We start from the raw sequence: 24,266 nt of genomic DNA, 5'->3' as shown, positions 1-24,266 counted from the left end.
GTTTGTAAGCCGGTCCCTGACTTACGAACGTGCGATCCACGCTTGCGAACAGCGTGATCGCATTTCAATGAATGGGGTCCGACTTACGAACACTTCGAGTTATGACCAAGTGTTTGGTACGTAACTCGTTCGTAAGTCGGGGACCGGCTGTATAGGTAAGTTGCAATGTATATTGTAATCCACACCCATATTGAGTGTGATTCACTCTCCCATGTAGTGGCACTTAGACCACTTACAGAGAGAAACAATGAGTGTGCTCTACAGCAGTGTTTCTCAACCAGTGGAACGAGTACCCTTAGGGATACTCGAGAGAAGGCTGTGGGGGGAGAGGGTGGGTGTTGTCAACCCAACTGAAATTTGGAGAAAATAGAATTTTTGTTTTAAGTTTTACAGTGTTTTATTATTTTTGTACTTTTTACACCCAAACATTTCATCTCCTGCCCAGCTTGATTAAGTTGTTTAAACAAATGTGTTGCAATGGTAGAAAAAAAATTGTGCATCTGAAAACTGTAGGTACTGGGGATACTTATCTTTTTTTTGTTTGTTTGAAAAAGGTGTACTTTAGAAAAAAAGGCTGAGAAACACGGCTCTACAGCCTTAGCTGAGAACCAGCTGGATTTTAGCTCATGTGGTAGAGGCTCATGCATCAAGCTACAGAAGACCCGATTCCATTCTGCCTGCCAGCATTACACATGCTTTATATATTCAGTTTGAAAGACTGGATTTGAACATTGAGGTCATAAGAACATAAGAATGGCCATAGCGGGTTAGACCAAAGGTCCATCTAGCCCATTGGTTTGATCCAAAACTTACCGAAGTCAACATAAAGACACCTTTTGGCTCTGAGTTTGGTCCAATCTTCCATGATGCTGAATGCCTTCAACATCCCTGGACGTATATGAGAGAATAGGGTACACAATGCCACCCAGGAGGCTCTCACCAGATTAATCCCTCCTTGTAAACAATACATTTCTGTATTCAAATAGTGAGAAGCCTGAACTGGCATCACCACTTGTTTCAAATGCTTCTGATGCCTCAGAGTGAAGGCCTTCTGACTAAAGGAGGGGGAAAGAATTAGTGATTTGTCCTCGATAAATTCTGTCATTGGTTAGCAGGCAGGCTTTGATTTGACAGGTAGGGTGTGGAGTGCAGCCTTGTATGAATTCATGCTGAGCATTTTAAGAGCAGCAGCTGATTAAAGCCATTACACAGTGCCACTTTCCTTCCATGAAAAAAATCTGAGGATCTCCCACAGGAAAGAATCTTCATTCAGCATCTCTTCTTATCCCAGTGTGATAATGATTCCACATTGTGGTGTTTTCTGTGTTTAGAACAAACATTGAATAGCCTTTGATAGGCACCTCAGACTAGGTCTTTCGATGCACATTTGTGATTCATATTTTTTTCCTTCCTTTTATATTTTATTACCAAAAGGGGGGAGGGAGGGAATTGCTTCCTGTCAGGTTTGAAAATACTTTTAAGCCCCTAAATTCCCTTCATGCAGACATGACTGCAATAACAGCAACACCAATCATTTGTGCTGATTTTTATGTTTCCCTGTCAGTATTTCTGGCCCTTACAGAGCAGGGTTTCATGGACACACATGATGAAATAAAAAACAAATAAGCAAGAGCAGACCAACACTAGAAGAATGTTTTTCAACTGATAATGTCATGCCTTTTTTTTTTTCTAATGATCTTTGGCATTTCACCATAGCTTTTCCCCTAGATGATCTCTTTCTGTGCATAAAACACTCCCTCTGCTGAGATTTTTTCCTGTGAAACACAGACCGTATTTGTAAAAGGAAGCTCTACTCTGTCGCTGGAGGTGCTGCTGTCAAAAATTAGTTTATTTGATGAATCAGTGAAATATTCCAATGCACAGAGGAACCAATCCAGCCCCCTGCCAGGCAGCCATGGATAGTCTCCACTATGCAAGGGGATTGGATGCTGGGGCAGAGGTGCTTTGTGTTCAGGGGAGGGTATCACTGTGTGGCACAGAGCCCACCTTTGCCAGGGGCTCCCTGGACAAGAGTCCACACAAGCTGGTACGGCTCGGACATGTTGGGGGTGGAGCCAAAGGAACTTCTGCTAAACCAGTCCTTCCATTCTCTCCCCACTTGCGTGAATTCCTTCTACCTCAGCTCCTGATGACATGACTCAATGCACAGCCAGTATGCGTTTGGGCAAAGCTGACCATTGGCTATTGATTATGGTTATCATTATTATTATTGTTACCCTTTATTTATCATTTGTATTACTGCTGTCCCTAGGAGCCTCAATCAGGGACCAAGACCCCTGCCTTTGTACAGCCCCCATTGCATGTGGGGCTGTACAAAGGCAGAACAAAACGACAGCCCCAGCCCCAAAGAGCTGACAACTAAGTATAAGACAAGAGGCAATAGATGGACACGGACAGACAGTGGGCAGCATACAAAGCAAACATGAGACAATACAGGTCACCATGGCTAGCAGTGGTCTCAGGCTGTTGAGATTGTTGAGTCCCATGTAGACTTCACTGCAAACGAGAACCATGAGGAAATGTGATTGGCTGTGATGAATCTCTAGCATCTCACGGCAATTAGGGGCAGTGCCCCATTTCCCTAGGGATGAACGTACTTGAAATGCCCATGGACACCTCACCAGATGATAGTGTCTCTTAAGCAAGTGTAAAATGAAAGCGCTTCCCGACGTATGATTGTGTGATTGATAGCAAGGAAGATTGATATTATCTATCTGGGAGGGAAATTATTGCATCTGCAGGTACAGCTGTATAATCAGCAGTTTTAATAAGCACTGGATTATTTTTCAGCTATGGTTGGAGATTTTTATAATTATTTTACTTAGAGGAACCTGTTTATATTTAATTATCTGGACAGTTCTCTTCAATTTACCATTTCATCCTTCGCAGTATTCAAGGGTCCAAGAGTAGGCAGTATGGTCTAATGAATAGGACCCAGGTGTTATTCCTAGGTCCACCACAGACTTCTTGTGTAACTTGGGCAGGTCAGTTAATCTCTCTGGGCATGTCTACAAAGCAGCATTATTTTGGAATAATTGATGTTATTCCAAAATAACAGCGTGCAACTACACTACAAGCCTTTATTTCGAAATAATGTCTGACTCCTGTAACCCTCTTTTCATGAGGAGAAAGCAAAGTCTAAGGAAAAGTGTTCTTCCTTCAGCTTCTTGCTGTGTAGACTGAGCCAAAAGCTGAGTTAAGCTATTTCAACCTAAGCTACGCAATTGATGTAGCTGAGTCAATGAAATTAACCGTGCTTAAACTTTAACATATACTTAGGCCTCATTTCAGCAATGAATTTATCTCCTCAAATATTATAACTAACCCAGGGTGGATTCAGTGCAGTGACCTAGAGGTGAAAAGCTCCGTAATCTATTGTCAGATGCTTGAAACACATGATCCTTTTAAAAATTTGTCTTTAGGGATAAAAGAGGGAAAGCAAGTAATTATTTTCACAGCTGCTTAGTAAAGCTGCCTGGTTTTGCATCATTTGTGACTGGGTTTGCAAGAGCTGATAAGGCAAAGTAATAGCAAGCAACCACACATGGATTAAGCAAGCATAGGCTACATGGCCATCTGCATTGAACATGATGAAAATAGTACATCTAAGAAGGCAATCTAATAAGTTTCTGCTGTGACAGCTGGAGTTTTTCTTTAGCCTCCCGTGTTTTGCAAAATAACAAGGGTAATGATTGGAGACAGTTACGATATATAATGTCTCAAGAAACATCATATGATCACTAAACAGCAGATCTAATACAATGCCAGTGTTACTTGACTGTGGGAGAATCCAGTGATCTATCGTTTCAAATTCTTGATTCCCAAGAGACATGGCCTTCCTTTCCCTCCTCATCCTAATGATGTGCAGTCGGGCTAATTTGTCAAAGTTCTCTTTTGTCTCATCTTATAGGAACAAGCTGTGTGTTTGGAAAAGCTTTTTCTAAGCTTTTTCTTACAGCCTAAGAATCCTGCACTGCTGGGTCCGGGGAAAAGCATATTTCAGTTTCTGTGTTTTGCTAAATAGCACTTAGGACACATGTAAGAGATAGACTAAAAGAAGCTTGAGACTTTGCAAAACTTTGTGGACTACTGTGAGATGACTCATTTGATGACATGCTGTGAAGGCAAGACAAGGTCTAACTGTGTGCAATTCAGTGTGCTCAGATCCCAGATTACATAAAGTAGTGATACCCAGTTGGTAAGGGCTTTTGTGATTCTTTGAGGTCCCCATGCGTGACTCTCACAGACTCCACTATTTCCAACAGAGAGTTCCTAGCAAACATGAAGCAGGGAAGATATCACTAGCAAACATAAAGGACCAGTCAGGTAAGAAAGAGGAAAAAGAGCAAGAAGAGAAATATCAATTATCTCTTACCAGTGAGAAGACAGGCAGAAGAAAGTGAAACTGAAAGTTTCATATATCCAGAGAATTCCAAATCATTTTATTATTGTTATTAATTATTATCAACCAGTGGGGGACCAGTGAAAGAAGATGGAATTGAATTTAAAATTATTATTTATTAGGGCTAGTTGAAAATTTTCCATTAAAACTGGGGGGGGGGGGGGGGGAGGATTCAGAAAATTTGATTTTTGACTAAAAAAATTCATAGGGAGCATCTGTTTTCCTCATTCCCCCTCCCTCCCCCCCCCCCAGAGACCTGAAAATATTGAGCCAAGCCCCCAAAAAACTCAGCTTTCAGCTGAAAATATTTTAGTTTTTGGCAGCTTTTAAGCAAAAGTTTTCAGTTTGCAATAACCAAAAATCCTGGCTTTCAAGTTTTCATGTTTTTGATGGAATGTCAAAATTTTCCACTGAAAATTTCAGAAACAGTGAACTTTTCTTCATGCTAAATGTTTTGTTCTGTCATTTACACATAATGGCAGACAGCAAAAGAGATAAATCATTTTACAGACTGTTGATCTTTACAAGAAAAAAATACTGAAAATGATTCCTTGACCTAGCTGTGTCCAATCTTCCACATGAATTGATAATCAGCAAGAAAGAAATAATAAATCAAGAAAACAGAGTTTCAGTTACCTGTCCTGTTGTGGGTTTTTTTAAAGAGTGCAACAGCATGCTGATGATGGGAAAGGTCATTCAAATCTTCAAAGAATACCCCTAGAATCCTAACATTTAGTGATGACAAAAACAATAAAGAAATCTAGTTAACTGAGTCACAGTCCCTCCCTTTTCTATACTAAATTATTCTCTATAGTCAGTAGCTTTCCCTAGTTATCCAGACATTTACTTTAAATTATATTTTCCTTAATGTTAACCCATTATTCTTAGTTACACTGTCCACTGGAGGCCACAGGGTGAGACGGCTCTTTAAGAGTTGAGGATTCAACTTCACCTGTGTCAGGTGTAACCCTTCTCCTCAGGCAAATTGAGTGAGTCCAGGGTCAGGTGACAGGAACATTCTCTCAGACGCAGGCCTGCTGGGAGATAGAAAGGGCAGCTTGAGCTCAAGGGGGGCAGGTAAATGACCTTTGTTCAAGTGAGGAAACTTGGGTTGATTTAGGAAACAACATCTCCTCTTTGAAGAAAAGACATTGAAATCTGCAGCTGAGTGTTATTTGATGTGCTGGCTGCAGCGTCTGGCTGCTACATTACACTGAGTTATTAGGCCATGCCCTTTCCCCAGTAGCCCAATATAGCAGCCATTCTCAGGCTATTGGAGAGGTACGTGAGTAGCATTTATGGGCTTGTGAAGGTATCCAGATTCTCCTCCCTGCTCATTACAAACCAGGCAGTGGAGGCATGAGAAAGCTTACAGTGAAGGCATTTTAGATTAAACTGATCTTTTAAAGATGGTGGAGAGAGGAGAGACCCTGGCTGTATTTTTTTATTTTGGGGATTTTTTTCTCCAACAGAGAAAGAGGAAAAGGTATTTTTCCTCTCTTTTTTTTTTAAAGCAAGTGAGGAGAAAAGAAAAAAAATCCCCCAAAACAATGTGAAAAGTTTTGTTTTGTTCAGCTTTCTGAATTTTTGTGTGTTTTAAAAAAAATTTAACTTATAAACCACTGATTAGCTGGATTTGAAACTTGTGGTCATTATAATCTTGCCCAGTGAAAATAGCACAGGTACCATGACACATTGCAATGGCTTTATATCATAAACATATCCATCTTAATTGAAGTATGAGCTGTGCTTTTAAATGGGTCAGTAATAGGGAAACATAAAGAGTAGCTCTTGTTGAGGTTATACTGACATATTTGCTTTGGGTGCAAAGAGAATTATTAACTAGGATACATGACATGGATGTTCTATGCGGTGCTATGCGTGTAACATTATTATCTTTCCTCGTAGTAGGAGGGGGAAGAAGGAGTTAAGATAAAGGGACAGGTGGCTACAAGAGTGCTCTATGAAATGGATGTCATATAGCAGTAAAAAGATAAAGGGCCAGTAGATAGCACTCATGAGGAAGTACCATTGGTCCTACAAAAGGCAGGAACAATCAACATTTTCAGGCCCCGCAGAATGGCTTCTTGTGCAGCTCCTTACATGTAGTTTTGAACACAGGTCAGAGAGATGCTGCTACATCTTCACATAGTCTAAGGGACCCTTATGATTCCTCCTCCTGTTGGGGCTGCCCCATCTTTCCACCACAAAGGGTGACATTAGTAGCTTGCAAGGAGCACAGGAGAGGCATGGAATATACCTAAAATGAACCAGAATTCAGGTGTCTTCCTCTCCAATATTAAAGAGTGGTTCGTGGACCATGGAGTCTGCAGCATTCAGCCTGCAATGATCCATCAGGGACTGAGCAGCCTTCCTCTCTGCTGGAGATGGAACCTTGCTGTTGGATTTGCAATCTCCATGGGACACCCCCTGGAATAACAGTGAGGGAGGCCATTCCTTAACTTCACAGCTCATTTGGAAAGGATGGGGCACACTAGAGTCATCCCCCTGATAGAGTGAGCAAAATGCACTCACTATAGCTAGCGAATTCCCTTCTGATCTTCTAAACTAGGCTTGTGATATGGCATTGACATCTGTAACTCAGTGTGGATGCCCTATCAGCCTATATGTTGGGCTGTTTTAAACAAAAAATCACTCCACTATTTTTCTCAAGAGTGTTTATACAACCTGAGGGTAGCATTAAAATAAAACTCAACAACAATCCACCTTCGTGGATTGCTGCATTCACTATCTCCTTCAGTTCCTCCCTGATTGCTTCTTGTAAGTTTGTAGGCCTGGCATGGGCCACCGCTTGATGTCTAGAACCATCTGCATGAGAGGAGCAATCGGGGTGGTTTTGTTCTTGGCTGATTGGTAAATACTTCTCAAAACTTGCATGACAGCAGAATCACTTTGTCTTCGTGAAACTCAATTCACTAAATTCACCTAAAGTCAAATCAGCTATAGCAGGTGCAAAGCATCTTTTCTTTTTCATCTGCATAAATAAAGCCTGCTGGTTTTTCCAATCTATTTGACGGCAAGGTTTGCTCAGGCATCCTTTTCTCTTGTCTTGATGGAGACTTTAAAATGATAAATAGGCTTTTTTTTTTCAGCAGCTTTCCCTTATCTGCTTGCCCTTTTGAAAACATAACTGGGATGCGCTTTCTTTATCTCAGTGTGAAGACCACATTTGTTGTCATGTAACTTGTATTCAGGAGACAGGGATGGTAATACTATAATGTTTTATCACCCAGCTGATAGTGAGCAGTTCTGTCTCTTGTCATAATAAGATTTTCTTTGTCTTCATTGTGCCTCTTCTTTGGCTTCCTCTTGTCTATTCACCTGCCTTATTTATATGCAGACGCATCCAGATTCAATCCTGTGCTATGTTTTTTCTACTGAAAAGTTATTTGCCTCCCACTGATATTTTTCCACTATTTGCACACGCCCCTCCAATTGTTCTCCTAATTACTATCCCAAAAACCGAATAAGGTGAATTGGCTTAGAGTATTTCCTTCCTGGCAAACATCATGGGAAAGAACAAGCTGCTAACCTGCCCTCTTCACCCTTAACAAAAATGAACCTCTCGTCACTAGTGCCTTTGTCAGTTTCAAGGCCTTAACCAATTTCTGCCTTGAGTTGTTTGTATACTCCATTAGCACTTAGCAGCTCCACTTGAGATCCGGATCACAGCGTACCACACACTGTAGACATGGTAAGAGACAGTCTCTGTGCTGAAGCACCTACAATACAAGTACCAGAGGCGGATGTAAGGCAGTGCACTCAGGTGTGCTAATCCAGCAAAAAGGAACCTGTGGGCTGGGACACTCGGCTACAAGAGGAGGCATGGCACGCTCCCAGCCAGGCTCCTGGGGCTGTACTAGAGGTGGCCGCACTCAGCAGCCAGCTGCTAGGCAGGTGAAAGGGACTGGCTGGAGGAATTCCCTTCCCCCTCAGTCCAGGACTACCCCAAGCCTCCACTTTGCAGTGTCCTTTGGGCGGGCGAGGACTGATGCTTCTCCTGCTCCTGATTCATACCAGGACACTGCTTACTGTTGTTCCTCCCTCACTGTCAGGGAGTGAGGGGAAAGTGCAGTTTGCTGGGTTCTTCCGCCTCTGGCTGGGGAGAGCAGGGGATGGGCAAGCTGTGCTCTTTGCTCTCACTCCCTGACAGGGACAGGAATAATAAACAGTGTCCTGATATGAATCTTTAGCCCCCCTGCCCTCCCTGCACCCCCGCTGTACACTCCCTGCACCCATACACACACACACACACACACACACACACACCAGCCCCCGCCCTGATTCCTGCTCTCCCCACGCACTCCACCCCCTGCTCTGAGTTCCTCCTCACACTCCCCAACCTCCTACCCCTCCACATCCCCATCTCCTACCCATACCTCCTCATCACCCCAACCCTTACTCCTTCACCCCCCCCCACACACACACACCCTAACCCTCTGCCCACTCCTCTAAGCCCCTGCCCTGACTCCTGCACCCCCCACATCCTCACCTCCTTCCCTAAGCCTCTCCCCCCACACACACATCCTAATAGGACGCTGTCTGACCGTGCTCCTGCAGGAACAGCATCAAGTGTTGTGCTAGCTCTTAGATGTTCTTCAGCACAAATATGCAGCAAAAAAAAAAATCTATTTGGCTTAATGTACAGGCTGGGTCACAAATAACTAGAGCATAAAGGGGCCTTTTGCTAACCAGAGTCATTCAGGGTCACACCCTTCCCTCTCCCCCTGCAATGTTCAGACCCTAACGAGAGTTGCTCAGATATTAAAGTACCAGCTGTTTGATAAGACAGCCCCAATTCAGTGCAGGTTTATCATCTGGTTCCTCCAGCTGCTGTTGCTGGCTCATTGCCACATGCTGTACAGCACACAATGACGGAAGAGAGGGAAGGAAACAGAAGGGATGCTGCTGTTCCCGGAAAACCCAGGTGACAGTGCAAGAAGGACCCATGTTCAGAAGTCCCTGGAGAGGTGCAGAGGGTGTGGGCCTTGAAAGGAGAAAGACTTTTCCCGTGCAAGCATAAAAATGTGAGGGGTAGCAGCAGAAGCTGGCGCATGAGCGGAGACAAAAGCTAAGACAGGGGAAGAGTTTGAGAGCAGAGGTAAAGTTTTAGGAACAGGAGGTATGTAGGGAGGAAACTCAGGACACAGATAAACCTGAGGTGAGGCAGCAGACTCAAGAGTTTGGTAGCCTTCATAGCAAACCTTGGTCATTTTATGCCACTGGGGATGTTTTTAATTTGAACCCTTGTCTCGGATCTTTCCTGAAAGGTACTTTAGACTTTATGTTTATAAAACATAAAGAGGGGTCTCTGGTGTAACACACACTACAGTCCAGGTTCACAAACAGGTCAGTGAATCGGGGCCAAGAATCAACTGCCTGTGATCCAATTCATATACAAGACTAGAAAAGGGGGTGTCATTACTACTAAAACGTCTCCCTCCATTTCACCTGTGCTAAACCCTCTTTGAAGGCTGCTTATCTAATGAATAATCACATTGGAATGCTGAACTAAAGCAAACATCTATATTATAGTAGCTCTTAAAAGGAAAACTGAATCATATGCTTAATATTCCTTTCCCAAATTGCTTTTCATGGTAATTTACTACTCAAACCTCACAAATCAACTGAACATAATCAAAGGCTGCTTTATATCTATAACTAGAATTGTTTCTTGTCCTATCCTGCCCCTAATCATCTCTATATGGCTTCATTGACTTCAACTAATAATTTTTTTATTTTCCTCCGTGCTTCTCTGTCTCTCCCAAAGCAAAACATTCCTAACATTAGCCTGGGGTTGAAGCAACTCTTGTTTGTGTTTTCCAGATGAAATAACTTGTTGCTTGCCTGTTTGCAATCTACCACTATGATTTAGTTTGGGAGAGACATCTTGAGTATCAGTTCCCAAATAATGGAATGAACCTGGACCTTATCTAAAGTGTAGGGCAGTTCAGGCATGCAGAATAATGAGAGGATATGTCTTAGCTAAGCAGGAAAAAACCACAATTTATTACAAGTGACGTGGGATCTCTAATGTTCACACAGAAAGCACCTCTATTAAGTCTGGGATTAAAATAGCCATACACATAGTAGAACAGTAATAAAGATGTAGCCGTGTTAGCAGGGCTGGATTAAGAGGGGGCTAGCCTGGCAGCTGCCTGGGACGCCAACCTATGGGGGGCGCCTGATGGCAGCTGTAAGGGGCGCCGCATGCCCGATTGCAGCTGTAAGGTGCACAGCACACTGGGGGGGCAGGGCCACGCATGTGCCATGCGCCCGGGGGAAGAGCCACGCATGCGTCGTGCCCCCACTGTCCGGGGTGCAGGAATGGCTCGAGCTGGCTCTGAATGTTAGTCTGGTCTAGCTGAAACAAAAGAAGGGACTATGCAGCACTTTAAAGACTAACAAGATGGTTTATTAGGTGATGAGCTTTCGTGGGCCAGACCCACTTCCTCAGATCAAATAGTGGAAGAAAATTGGCACGACCATATATACCATAGGGATACAATCAAAAAAAAGTGAACACATAAAATAGACAAATCAGATTTTAGAACAGAGGGGGGGATGAATGGGGGAGGTTAGTGTCTACGAGATAATGATATTAGGGGTGATAATTGGGGAAGCTATCTTTGTAATGGGTAAGGTAGTTAGCATCTTTGTTAAGGCCCATTCGTAAAGTGTCAAATTTAAGCATGAATGACAGTTCTGAGGTTTCCCTTTGTAGTCTAGTATGGCAGTCTTTCTGCTGAGCCCAATGCAAAACTACATCCACTGAACCTAACCTCTGGCTCCCTTTGACATTCTAAATAGCATTTTAGATAGCACAGAAATGTTTCTCAAATATGAAACACTTCCACCTAGCAACGGAGGGTGGGGTTTTTTACTTCACTGATGTTCTGCAGAACTGGCATTTATCAATGGATAGCTTCAGACCATAGGCCTCCAACCTAACAAGCACTTTAAGAAGTCTTTCTTCATGTTTCTCCAAGGACCTTACAAATACAGGCAGTCCCCGGGTTACGTACAAGATAGGGACTGTAGGTTTGTTCTTAAGTTGAATCTGTATGTAAGTCGGAACTGGCGTCAGCTGCTGCTGAAACTGATCAGTTTCAACAGCGGCTGAATCTGGACACCAGTTCTGACTTACATAAGGATTCAACTTAAGAAACCCAGGCGTCCCCAAGTCAGCTGCTGCTGAAACTGATCAGTGGCTGATTCCAGGAAGCCCAAGGCAGAGCAACTCTGCCTCAGGCTTCCTGTAGTCAGCCCCTGGTCAGTTTCAGCAGCGGCTGACTTGGGGACGCCTGGGGCAGAGCAGCTGGGGTGCTGCTGGGTTGGTCCAGTAGCGCCCAGGAGCGGCGCTACTGGACCAACCCAGCAGCACCCCAGCTGCTCTGCCCCAGGCGTCCTGATTCAGCCATTGCTGAAACTGACCAGCAGCGGCTGAATCAGGACGCCTGGGGCAGAGCAGCTGGGGTGCTGCCAGGTTGGTACAGTAGCACCGAGGAGCGACGCTGCAGAACCAACCCGGCAGCGCCCCAGCTGCTCTATGCCAGGCGTAGGCAAGAAAAGCCTGGTCTGCTGGGGGGGGAGAGGGGGCACTAGCTGCACCCCCCCCCAGCAGACCAGGGAGACATGGGTGGTGGGACCGCCCGCGTCCTCCACGGCTTTGCTCCGTCTGCAGGGAGACAGGGAGCAAAGCCTTGGAGCACGCCCGCAGTGGGACAGCCCAGGCGCGCCCGGGCTGTCCCGCTGCGGGCGTGTTCCGCGGCTTTGCTCCGCGTCTCCCTGGTCTGCTGGGGGGGGCTTCCCCCCCAGCAGACCAGGGAGAAGTAGAGCAGCTTTTCTCGCCCCGGAGGACAGGGGCGGCGGAACTGCAGCGCATCTGGGCGTCCCGCCGCTCCAGTCCTCCAGGGCGAGAAAAGCCCTGTTCATAACTGCGGATCCGACATAAGTCGGATCCGCGTAACTCGGGGACTGCCTGTATACTCAAGTCATCCAAATAAACCAAGACTTGCAAGTAAGTTCATGTCTCCCACAGCTTTCTCCACAAGATGTTGGAATGTGGCAGGTGCCACAGAAATCCTTGAGGCATGCGTTGAAAACTGATGCGTGGGCAGATGAAGGCTCCCTTCTTATCTTCTGGTCCCAAATGGATCTGGTAGTATCCACTTCAAAGATCCAAAACTAACAACCACTGGCTCCCAACAGTCTTAGGCATCTGGTACTTGAGGCATAGTGTGCCAGTCAACCACAGTGTGGCTGCTAGGGTGCAGAAGTCACAATGGGTGAAGCATATGAGCTGCAGGACTCTGTAATGATGCCATTCACAGCCAACTCCTGAAAATGATGTTGCATGTCTTCCATCTCTGAGAATGAAATCTTTCTAGCTCTTCCTGAAAGATTGAGAGGTGTGTAGTCTGATGTTGTGTCCAACCCCTTTTGCACATCCCAAATCCCACTTATGCTCTGTGAATAGCTTGGATCTTTCACAAAGTTTCTTCCTCGGGTGATCCTTCTACTCCTCAGACAATGTGGAATCTCCACAGTCAAAATTTGCTGGATCTATTGTCAGAACTTGACTGTCACACTGGGGTCTTGCAATTGGTTCAGGCTCAAAGAGGTCTGCTATCGTTTGCTTGGCTTCACAACATCTACACTACCGCCAAGTTCTGTCGACAGGAATATCGCCTTTTTTCAACAGAGTTATGTCGAAAAAAGGCGCTATTGCATTTACACTGTGCTTTTTCAAAAGAGAGAGTCTAGATTCTCTGTCGAAAAAGCGGTTTGCTTTGTCGACAGAACTGGCTGCATTATAGATGCTCTTTTTCGACAGAGGCTTTGTCGACAGTATCTGTCGACAAAGTCTCTGTCGACAAAAGCCTGTAGTCTAGACGTATCCTGGGAGTGGCTTGGGGAACGTTCTTATTGTACTCTTAGCCCAAGATGAAGTAGGGTGAGGTTCTGATATTGAGTTCCTCTTATAATTTGAGCCAGTCTGGTCTGATCTGTTTGCTCAGCAGTCACTGCTCTCTCATGCCAGCTCTCAGAAGCAGTATCTCCAGCCTCTGTATATAGACTGAAACCTTCTCACCCCTGTGCTGTTAGGAACTAAGGAATTTAGAGTAACTGTCTTCAGGACCCTCTATGCTCTCAAATATGTGAGGGCCTCTAGGCAATCCTTCAAATTGACCTCAGGATTAGTGAGGTTCAGGGGACAAATGACCTCTAATGCTGGGCCCCTGAAGCTCTCTACTAGATATCTTCTTTTTTCTGTGTCTGGTGTGGCCCACTACTGCATTTCAATAGTATGTTTTAACCAGGGTTCAAATTCCTTTTTCCTGGGAAATAACCTTGACTTATGATAGGAACTTGCAGGACTAAGTATTATCTACCCCATCCATGAGAAGTGCACCAAGACTGCAATCCCTATGCTTTACTGAGCATAGGGTTTGTGAATTTGCCTGTCTTTGCACATTTTTTCTTGATGCACACATTTAGAAGTCCCAACATACCCTACTCCAACAAGCTGTTGACCTACGAGTGTAAGCGTATGTCTACACTAGCCCCTTAGTTCGAACTAGGGAGGCTAACGTAGGCATTTGAAATTGCAAATGAAGCCTGGGATTTAAATATCCCAGGCTTTATTTGCATGTTCCCATCTGGTTGCCATTTTGAAATTCAACTGGCCCGAAGTAACTTCCCACGGCTACACGCGGCAGTCAAACTGTAATTTGAACTAAGTCCTTAGTTTGAATTAACTGTTACTCCTGCCACGTATAGCCGCGGGCAGTTACTTCTGCCTAGTGGAATTTCAAAATGGCGACCGGACGGGAACATGCAAATAAAGCCCGGGATATTTAAATCCTGGGCTTCATTTACAAGTTTGAATGCCTACATTAGCCTCCCTAGTTTGAACTAAGGGGCTAGTGTAGACATAAAGGCTACGTCTACACTGGCATTATTTTCCGGAAATGCTTTTAACGGAAAAGTTTTCCGTTAAAAGCATTTTCAGAAAAGCGCGTCTAGATTGGCAGGACGCTTTTCCGGAAAAACACTTTTTGCGGAAAAGCGTCCGTGGCCAATCTAGATGTGCTTTTCCGCAAAAAAGCCCCAATCGCCATTTTCACGATCGGGGCTTTTTTTGCGGAAAACAGAACTATGCTGTCTACACTGGCCCTTTCGGGCAAAAGTCTTTCAGAAAAAGACTTTTGCACAAACAGGAGCAGCATAGTTTTTCCGGAAAAGCACTGATGATTTTACATGAGATCGTCAGTGCTTTTCCAGAAATTCAAGCGACCAGTGTAGACACAGCCAAAGAGACCTGGCTTCTAATCGCAACTCTATCACTGCTGCATGACCTTTGGGAAATCAGTTCTTCTTGGTCTTGGCTACTTAGATTGGGAGCATGTCAGAATATGTCAGTCTTTCACTGTTCAATGCCTCGTGCGGTGAGGCTCAAGGCACTGTTATTAATAAACAAGAGCCTTAAAATTAATATATAATGTTTAGATAACTCTGTTCTTGCCAAATAATCCAAAATCACCTGGGATAATCTGACTGTTTCCCAAAGAACTGGGCTTTGCTCCTCTGGTGTTCAATTCTCAAATATTTAAGACCCAGCAAAGCTGGCCACCCTCCAGTTAATTAGCTACATACAAAAAGGAGTAATGAAAAACTAAATGAAAGTGTTTCAATTTCCAGTCAACCTACTTCCTCACTAAAAAATAATAGCAGTGCATCCATCATTACTCAGTAGAAAAAGTTACTCCCACATTCCTCTGTAAATCCTCTTTTGAGTTCTTTATTGCTGTTCCCTGCCTTCACCCTCCAAAAAGGGATCAAATGATTTCAGACAAAGAAATAATACAGACAACTAACTCACTGAAAAGCATCCGGCGCAGATTTTCTGTTACTGAATATATCAAACAATATAGAGACTTTTGTAAGCACCTGGATTCAAAGCTTGAATACAGATACAGCACTACAACAAAAGTTTCTGGAAACCTGTTCCTCAACATACATACCTGTGCAGCACCACTGATGTCCGTGGGACTACTCATATGCATATACTTAAGGACACATGTGGAATAGTCAAGAGGTGGACTGTAGGCCAAATTCAGACCTCCAAATTCTTTTGAACAGACTCCAACGTCTTCTTATTTACTTATTATTATTAATATTGGGGTTTTTTATTATTTTATCTGGAGTCTCAACTTTGGCTATATCCTGACTATGAAATTTGGACCTTGATAAAAAATAATTGACCACCGCAACACAAGTCTGCAAGATCCAAGGTATTAATTATCATCTGACGTCTTTGATTACTTGATTTCAGTATTGCAGCTAAAAACTTTCAAGTTTTCTTGCCCAATATTTTATCATCTCCCAAATCAGTTTTAATAAATGTGAATTTAGCTCAGATAGCTGGAACTATATTTTTATTTTAGCTAGAAATTGAATTTTTCCTACAGTAGCAACTAAGACTGAAACACTAAGAAATGAGACTTACCTGCTTCATACTCTACAAACTGTTTGATGACAATCTCCCTCTATAAAATTAATCTCTTTTGTGCAGAAATCTGCCTTCTAGAATGTCTGTAAGTGACACCGCCTCTCACGTTTTGTCTCTCCACTGAACTACCAGACTAAAGGCAGGAGGAATGAAAACGAGTTGGTCACAAACTTTTGGAAGGAGGTAAACACTTAGGAAGAGTCAGACTTATTTAACCCGTTACAGTAGATTATAACTAGCACGTGAAAGTAAGAGTGGGGAAATTAAGCCTGAACTAAGAAAAAATGGTTTATAGAGTGAGCTCTGCATCACATGAGATGTCCCCTGGAACTTCTAGGAGGGTTTGTTATTACATCCTGTCTTGGCTCCTTCCCCACTCTGGCATGATAAATGTAGAAGTGGGGACCAGCAAAAGTACCCCAAAACCTTATCTACCAGGCTTTGGTATAAAACTTCCCCCCAAAATCTTAACAACCTAGATTTTGGGAATAAAATCCTTCACTGCCACCACCCAAGTAATAATAAAGAAATCAGGGGAGAAATCACTTGGGAAATCTCACCCCTAAAGTAAAAACCAGGACACACAATTAACCAATACCAAGTTAATAAAAAAGAAAAGAGAAAGCTTTTATTATCACCACAATCTTCCTGTTGCAAGCATAATGACTAGACTGAAAGGTAACAACATATACACTCTGTGTATAGACTGGCCAGTTTTTCCGGAAAATCAGCCGCTTTTCCGGAAAAACTTGCCAGCTGTCTACACTGGCCGCTTGAATTTCCACAAAAGCACTGACGATCTCATGTAAGATTGTCAGTGTTCTTGCAGAAATACTATGCTGCTCCCGTTCGGGCAAAAGTCCTTTTGTGCAAAACTTTTGCACAAAAGGGCCAGTGTAGACAGCTCAGATTTGTTTTCTGCAAAAAAGCCTCGATCGCGAAAATGGTGATCGGGGCTTTTTTGCGGAAAAGCACGTCTAGATTGGCACAGACGCTTTTCCGCAAAAAGTGCTTTTGCGGAAAAGTGTCCGTGCCAATCTAGACACTCTGTTCCAAAAATGCTTTTAACGGAAAACTTTTCCTTTAAAAGCATTTCCGGAAAATCATGCCAGTATAGACGTAGCCAACGAGAGGCTCCATGGGACTAGAACTTAGTTACAAAGAAAAGCCAAAACATTGTTTAAAAGTGCACAGACATCAGATCCCATACTCAACCCATAAAATAATAAAACCTAATGGATTTATCTAAACTTTATCCTACTTACAGAAAGTGAAGAATGGGTTCTTGGAGAAAGAGACACATGTCTGTCTCCCTCAGAAGCTGGAGGGGAATCCCCGAACAAAGGAGGGAAAAAACAAAAATTCCTTTGTTCCAGTTTGAAATTCCTACCTACATTCCTATTGGCCATTCCACCTGTCTAGGTAAAGGACATAGTTAACCTCTTAGTCCCCAGGCTGCTGGCTAACCCTCATGATCATGACACATCCTTATTCTTGTCTTGCTTACTAAGAGATCATTTGTAATTTAAAAGGAACTGAGTGTTGTAGCTCAGTACTTACTCCCAGGCAATTACATGGGCAAATCCCTCAGTTTCCAGAAGTTAATATGTATATTTGTCAATTTTGGGGCACTGCTGTGTTTTTGCTCTGTGTTTTACACAGCACCTAGCACAATAGGGGCTCTGGGCCATGACTTGGGTTTCTAGGCACTACAATAATACAAATAGGTAATGATAGTATCTACTGGCCAAGTTACTGGTCAGATACAATCTGTTTTATTGATGCACAATAGGCATAAGAGTGAGTCCTTACTCATTTTCTACTCAGCCTCTGCTCCCTCCCAACAAAGCCAATGAGAGTTTGGCAGGGTCAGTCTTTAAAGACAAGTGAAGTTTGTGGGGTTTGTTTTTGTTTTACTATTACTTTGAGGCCTCTTCCCACCCCACTACACATTCCCCGTAAAGTAGCTCAGTATGGAGAATGGAGCACAAGGACTAGCAGTCAGGAAGTTCTCTTGTTTTGTTTAAACCTGGCCCTGCCACTGATTAACTGGGTAGCTTTGGATGTGTTGCTGCACTTCTTTGCCTCAGTTTCCCCATCTGTAAAATTGGGATAGTACTTGCCTGATTCAGAGAGGTGTGGGGGGGGGGGGGGGGAAGGGAGGTTGATCAATGTCTGTGCAATCCTTTTCAGTTGTAAAGTGCTGGGGAAGACCCGACTCTTCATCATTAGTAGTTTGACCTGGGTGGTTCCCATGGTGTTGATTCCCTGGTACAGTACCATCCTGTAGTTGTGCTGAAAGAACCCTCCAGTGTTAATACTTCACAAATAATTAAACTTGTATAGGAAAAAAAATCAATATTAAATTAAATGGCATATATAAAGAGCTTCCCGAAGCTAACACTAAGCCTTCCTGATGAGCTATGGGATCAGCCCGACCTGTGCTATTTAATGCGATAAGAAATGTTCTCCTGTGCACACAGGTCACATGTATGATGCCTTCTCATTATTTCTTGGAGGTTTTAAATGTAATTCCTTTTCTGGTACTCCCGTGCTTGAGACTACGCTGTTCTGCAGGAGCCAATGGGAGTGTCTCTTGTCCTTTACCCACCTCCCTTATAATCTGTTAAAAACAAGAGGGGGGGCACAATCTTGCCCCCAATGGTATCATTGGGAGATTTGCCATGGATGCCAATGGGTAAGGCAATGGCATAAACATTTCTCTTAAATATAATTCAATTCCACAGAACTTTGGGTTCTATGCTGCAAGGTTCTAAGTCCCCACAATGCAGCTGACTTCAGCTGGGGTGGAGGAAGCTTGGCACCTTGCACGATCCTCTCATCACTCTGTAGGATTAGGGACTGTTATTGAGAAACCCATCTCCTATCACTACTCGGTCAGACCAGCTGCTGCCTAGCTCCATCCTTGTGTACTCTGAACCTTTATGTTCACAATGAGATGCCATCTTGTGTGAACAAATATAGGAGACCTTCAATAACTGAGACATACAGTGGGAGGGATCCAGAAGACATACAGATACTAAGGCGAGGGACACACTAGAAAAATACACATGCTTTTAGCTCTGGAGATCTCCGGTGGGCAAAGTGAGTCTCTGGTGTCTGCCAACATGCCAGGTTTCATATAAAATCCTGTGTATACCTTCAGAAATAATAGCTAAGGAAGGCAGAGGGAATCTGCTTCAGATGGGTTCCTCTTAGCTAAAGTGTTCTGACTTCTCTAGGTGCATTGGTTGTCTTGTGTGCTTAACCCAAACTCAAACCTCATGGTCTACATCTAGGCTGGCCATTAGGATTTTTAGGACTGCTCCTCCAGTCCCGAAGTGAGCTTGTCTGTGGGTGGATGCTATGCCGGGCAGACACAGTCAACTTGTTTATCCTGTTTTGAGCCTTGCAGCATGACCTTTAGCCACTGCTGTAAAGAGGCTGTTAGGAAATTTTATGTATGAGTTTTGCCTCAGCAGGAAACAGCCTCAGCTGCTGCTGGCCTTTTGCTGCATTACATGGCATCGTGCCTTAGATAATCCGTGTTCCGTTTTTCCATTGAAAAATCCAATGTTTAATTGCCTAGTTCAACATTCATGAGTGGAGTTTGGATTCATTATGTATTTAACAGCTCATCTGGCAACACCTCGTGTGAAATCAGTAGCTGGCTTAATATCCTCCAGCTTAGCTCATCTCCGAAAAAACTGTTTGTTTTTCTCGTGAAACTTCTTAATGATGGAGCATGAGGATGTGCTGGCATGGGGCCATCTAACATATGCACACCTTTCAGAGAAAAAAAAAATCTTTAGGACTAGAGAAAACTTGTTTAAGCTATTCTAGCTGACCATTACCTATATGTCATTTCTTTTTACTCAAAAGATGCAACTGAAAATAAGCCCTAGGGAGCAAAGGCCATGTTTCTTGTCTAAGTCAGGAAGAAAGTCCTTAGAGTTTTGCAATAATATCCATTTCTACTAAAATTTTATATAAGCATAACCACAGAAGCATATTTCATGATGGATAAAATAAGCATTAATACTAAATTACATGAACACAGTGGAAACCTTCTAGCATTACTCAAGACACTCCTAATATACGTTAACTTTCCTGTGCTTTTAAAGAATGATTTGCAGCTTTAACAGTGGAATGACTAGAAAGAGCACTTTAGCAGCAAAGCTAGCTGTTATTTCTGCTCATGTAATCTTTCTGCAATTACAATTTAGCCAGACTGGCATTTGCTAGGAATGGATGCAATTAACATCCATTTGTACAGAAAAAGCAATGGATCCGCAAGTGCATTACAGAAGTGACTATTATAAAAGCAAGCAGGTCATTTAGTAGCTTTTCATCGCCCTCTCCCAAATGCAAATGAGGATCCATTATATATTAGAAGGTGGGGCAAAGAAATGATGGAATCAGTTTTGATATCATAATCCCTAGTGTTTGAATGGAGAGATTAGGGAACTTCTAAAATATTTTTGCTTCTGACCACTTTATTTAACTCCTTGCACCTTGGGTTGTCATTTAAAGCAGTGCAAAATGAGAGATGTAACAAGTGGCCAGCAGCATAGTGGCAGAGAAGTGAGACAAATGGTCAGCAGGATGGCAGCAGAGAGCAGGAAGCAGGCAGATGGCGAGTGAGCAGCAGAATGAGTCAGATGTCTCTTTACCTCCCCCTCTCAGGGTGGAAGATGAACTCTGCAGATGCACCTCTGAACTCCAGGTCTGCCCTGACCAATGGTAGTAATTGTGAGTGGGGTGCAGAGAAGAGTTGGGCATTTGAAGGGGGCTTTTAGATTGCTCGACTTAAAAACCAGAAGGGAAAAGGCCATTGTCCAGCCTATTTGGGGTGGGATTTTGCTCATGATTTATGTTTATGACTCCTGTTTGTGGTGTTTCCACAAATTAATGCCAAGTTACTTCCCTTCCTTTTATTAAAAGTTTCTTTTATATACTCAGACGCTGTGCTTGCAAGTGGGGAAGCATCCCTTCCCAGAGGGTTGGTGTGCAAATTTCCTAGCTTACTGAGTAGGGGCTTGAGCCAGTTCTGTATTGGTTGGATGGAAAGGAACCTCTAGATGTTGAACCTGGCCCTGATGGCTGCTGGATCCATCTAGCAGGCAGGTTACATAAGTTTAAGTGTAGGCACAGGTGCAGCTAAGTCAATGCAAGGTGGCTTATGACCTAGCTCTGCTGTTTTGACCAGATCATGTGGGTTCCACAGGGCTGATTCCATGCAACAACTCACAGGATCTGAGTTTTAGTATGCATTTATCCCATTTATTCATGGCTGCTTTTTTTTCCTTTTCCTGTTTAAAATGATTAAAAAGCAGGGTCGGGGGCAACAGAAGGGCTAAAGTCTTTAATGTACTGCTGTACAGGGAAGCTTCTTGTTCTACAAACACATTTGAGAATTAGCTTTTGAATGTTAGCTACAGGTTCTATGTAAGACATATCAACAGCTTTACTAATTGTACAACCTGTTTCTTAGATACCATAATCAGGAAATTATAAAACATATAAGATCATTTGCTTTAAGGTAAACAGTTGTGCCATATAACCTACATTTAATAAATGGAGAGCTACACGTCACCAGTAGTTTGAACTATCACTGTACTATGTTTTATTAGGTTACAGGTCATTCACATAATTTCCCTTACTCCTTTGCGGCATAATTGTATTGCCAGTGTTTAACATAAGAGAAATATTACTAACATTTTCTCATGAAAATATTGTATTAAAAGGAATGGGTTCTCTTTCAGTGATGTTTGCCTCAATCCTCAGGAGGATCATAGCATCATTTATATACAAGGAAATAAGGATATAAGGAAAAGCAAACAAAGAAAACAAAACAAACAAATCTAAGTAGGGTCCTCGGGCCCTGGTGCTCCATTCCTTATTCTCTTAGCTGGCCCACTATTAATCTGAATAAAGTATAAGACGTTCTATTTGGCTTGGGCAAGTTAACTAATTAATCTCTGTGACTCGGATTTTCAGATATATTTGGTCACCTAACTCCCATTGATTTGAATGAGTTAGGTGCCTAAATACCTTTGAGGACATGGGTCTCTGGGCTTTATTCCCTCATCTTTCAATGGGGATAATGCTGCGATTCTATCACTCTTTTGTCCATCTTGTCTATTTTGGTAAGGCTTGTTTCTTACTATGTGTTTGTACAATGCATTGCATGACACAGCATGGATCTTAGATGGGGCTCTCAGTAGCAAAGAAACTAAAATAACAAAGAACAAAAGTTTCCTTCGGAATCAGTGAGGCAATAGTATGAATCCCTGACCCTCTGAAGTACGTAGTTATAGGTACAGTCCCTACAATCCTCTGGTATCATTAGTAATCTCAACTTGTTTTAGTTTAAAATAATGCTCTAAAATGTGCAGCTTGGCTCTTCCAGGCAGATACATTGGACCTCCTCTGCCCTGCAGTCTTTTTTTCTGGAGAACATAGTCTCCAAAGGAAGTTTATTTCCTTCTAGGTTACAGAAGGAAATAGTTTATGTTCCAACTAAAGAGAGACCTCCCTCTTTGAGGGCTTATCTACACTTACAGATCAATTGCCACAACAGCAGTGTTGATTTAGCAGGTCTGGTGAAGACCCACTATGTCAATGAAAGAGCACTCTCCTGTCAGTGTCTGTACTCCAGCTCCTCAAGAAGCAAAAAGTAAGTCTTTGGTAGAGCATTTCCCATTGACACAGCACCGTGTAGACACTGCTGTAGGTCGACCTAAGTTATATTGACTTCAGTTATGTAACTTGTGTAACTGAAGTAGAATAACTTAGACTAAGTTACAGCTTTAGTGTAGGCCCATCCTTAGGCCAGGTCTACACTATGCGAGAAATTCAATTTAAGATATGCAATTCCAGCTATAAGAATTGCATTGCTGTAGTCAATGTACCTTCAATTGAATTTCTCTAGTGTCCCCACTGTGGGAAGTTGGTGGGAGAAACTCTCTGATTGACTTCCCTTACTCCTTGCAGCCCCATGGAGTCTCAGAGTCAACAGGATACCATCAGCATTTGATTTAGTGAGTCCTTACTAGACTCACTAAATCAAATCCAGAGAATGCATTTGCTCTTCTACTTTTTTTTTTTTTTTGCAGAAGAGAAAATGCGCTCTTTTGGGGAGCTCTTATTCCTCATTTCATGAGGAATAAGGGCTCCTCCAAAAGAGGAGGCTTTCCCACCATTTGGCGGGATGGGGCCAAATGGCAGAAAAGCCTCTTCCAGAAAAGCAATCAGAAAAATCTATGCAAATTGCAGAGCAAAATTTGCGTAGCTTTTGCCAAAAAAAACCCCTATAGTGTAAACCTAGCCTGACTGGAACAGGCACAGTTCCTATTGCTACCACTGCCTCTCATTAAATCTCTGTGCGGCTGTATGTAGTGGGTAAGAAAACAGCTCTGTGGCTATTTTAGAAACAGCACTTTGAATTAGTCTTGGCTCTTTTGCAATCTGATTATATAAACCATTGCTAATGAATGCCTTATTAATTTGCTGATCATGCATTTCCAGAAAATTAATTGAATAAGTTTTACTCCTCTCAAGTGAATTATAAGCTACATGCCTGCGATGTTATTTTGGAAAGCACTGTGAATTACACTAAAAGGAAGCCTAGTACACCATGATATTTTAGATCCCACAGGGAGGAGTTTAGAAAAAAAACTTAAGCAAGCACTTCTCTTAAAAGGCTCCCTTACAATAAAATTCCTCTTTAGAAGATTATCTCCAATACTCAAGTAGTTCCGCAAATGTTGTTCACAAGAATGGTCATTGCAGAAAACTGGTGGCAATTTCGTGCTCATGTTAAAGTTTGCTAGAGAGCTGTTGTTTGGGTTCAACTTGTGGAACTTTACTGAACAGAATGGAATTTGAAAAACAGCTAGCAAATGCAATCTCTATCCAGTGCTAGGCTTGCTCTATGGCATGCTTCTGATAGGATCAGGGTTTGTTAGCCTTTGGATCTCCCAAAGATTCCAGGGTGCAGTCCAGTGGCTATGGTACACATGTGGCACTTGGGAGATCCAAGTTCAATCTGTGCTCTGCCACAGCTGATATAGACCAGCATAGCTCACATTTACTTGAATGGAGCTGTACTGCCACTGAGCCACTTGATTCCTCTGTGGCTCCCATAGCAAACAACTTGTCTCAAGGTCACACAGGAAGTCTGTGGCAGAACCCAAGTCTCTGATTACCATGGATTTCAATGGAAGTTAGATGCCCAACCTACCAGTAGTCTCTCTGTTCCTCATCTGTAAAATAGGGATAACATCTCTTCCCTACCACCCAGTT

General features: G+C 43.0%; 1 long non-coding RNA gene across 2 annotated transcripts in view; it reads right to left on the bottom strand.

Annotated features, from left to right (window-relative positions):
• LOC106732054 (uncharacterized) overlaps positions 1-17,301 on the bottom strand; it is a 146,316-nt gene extending 129,015 nt beyond the window's left edge. Inside the window, exon 1 of one of the 2 annotated variants that reach the window (XR_016348598.1) lies at positions 17,225-17,301. This is a non-coding gene — a long non-coding RNA (uncharacterized LOC106732054). Of the gene's footprint in view, positions 1-5,059; positions 5,667-17,224 lie in introns of those variants that run through there. The other variant, XR_016348599.1, reaches the window with a different exon arrangement.
• Positions 17,302-24,266: the final 6,965 nt, after the last annotated feature.

Source organism: Pelodiscus sinensis, chromosome 2 (genome assembly GCF_052426305.1).
Source record: "Pelodiscus sinensis isolate ZL-2025 chromosome 2, ASM5242630v1, whole genome shotgun sequence".
Taxonomy (NCBI): domain Eukaryota; kingdom Metazoa; phylum Chordata; order Testudines; family Trionychidae; genus Pelodiscus; species Pelodiscus sinensis.
This window is presented reverse-complemented; position numbering and strand designations above follow the sequence as displayed.